The 1,078-nt window shown below is 60.2% G+C and overlaps 1 long non-coding RNA gene across 1 annotated transcript in view; it reads right to left on the bottom strand.

Annotated features, from left to right (window-relative positions):
• Positions 1-729, bottom strand: part of LOC103599430 — a 16,478-nt gene extending 15,749 nt beyond the window's left edge. The window contains exon 1 of the long non-coding RNA XR_551289.1: positions 568-729. This is a non-coding gene — a long non-coding RNA (uncharacterized LOC103599430). The remainder of the gene's footprint in view (positions 1-567) is intronic.
• Between the last annotated feature and the right edge of the window lie 349 nt (positions 730-1,078).

The following is a 1,078-nucleotide window of genomic DNA, read 5'->3' as shown; positions in this document are numbered from 1 at the left end:
GCATCTCCTGCTCTGTCACGCTCAGCAAATACCAAATATCACCAACTGCGAGCCCGGGGCAACCATCTCTGCAGGTCCCCTCAAGAACACCCCAGACTGCAGCCCAAGGGGAAGAGCCAGCACAGCCGTGGGGCGCACTGGGCAGAGCTTCCCCCTCACCAAGCCCCTGCACACCTTATCACCCACCTTCAAATGTGCCCTATGGGGGGGAGGGGCTGGCCCTTCTTTATAGAGGACTTAAAAGAAAGGATGAATGAGCTGCCCAAGGTTACCCAGTGGGGAGTGGTGGGGGGGGCAGAGCCTGGTTCTATCTTCCTGGCCATGACAAGTGTGGCCTAACCCTCTGTCCCTACCCTCTCTGACTCCTGCTTGGAGCTCAGTGCCCTGCATGCAGCAGGCACTCAATGAATGGGGAAGGGCATGAGTGAATAAAAACATCTCCCTACAGAGGGAGAGGCAGTGTGGCCCAGGCTGGGGTCCCAGGGTGGCTTCTGAGACCTCGGAAAGGAGAGAACTGAGAATAGGTCATCCACCTCCATCCTCAAGCCCACCTGCCCCAGCCCCTACCTGAGCCCTGTGGAGCTGCGCTGGATAGGATCCACTTGACCAAGCAGCACCGCATCAGGGCCTGGTGGCTGAGCCGTGACCTCTGCCACTTGACGCCCTCCTTCTTGCTGAGCGGTGTTCGTCCGGGGTCCCCCAGGAGGCTGCCGTCCGACGCCTTCATCACCTCCTGCAGCAGGAACAGGCAGAGCAGCCCTGAGCCCTTGCTCACAGAGGGGATCTCTGGATCATCTCCAGGCTGCCCTGACATCCCAGGTGAGACCAGCCTTAACCCCACCCGGGTTTGCCTTTGACGGTGCGTGCCAGGAGCCCCAGTCTTGGCTGGAGAATTCCCAGGGCTCTGCTGTCCCAAATGACCTCCGATTGCTCCCAGTACTGACCTTCCGTGCCAGAACTCTGTGGGTTTCTCCCACTCTACACTCTGTCCTGCATACAGTGGGGCCCTGGCATGACGAAGGCGGGGGTCCAGAGAGGGGAGGTCAGCAGTGAGCACATCAAATCCCCTGCCCTGGGG

This window comes from Galeopterus variegatus, unplaced genomic scaffold (assembly GCF_000696425.1).
Source record: "Galeopterus variegatus unplaced genomic scaffold, G_variegatus-3.0.2 Scaffold2961, whole genome shotgun sequence".
NCBI lineage: Eukaryota > Metazoa > Chordata > Mammalia > Dermoptera > Cynocephalidae > Galeopterus > Galeopterus variegatus.
This window is presented reverse-complemented; position numbering and strand designations above follow the sequence as displayed.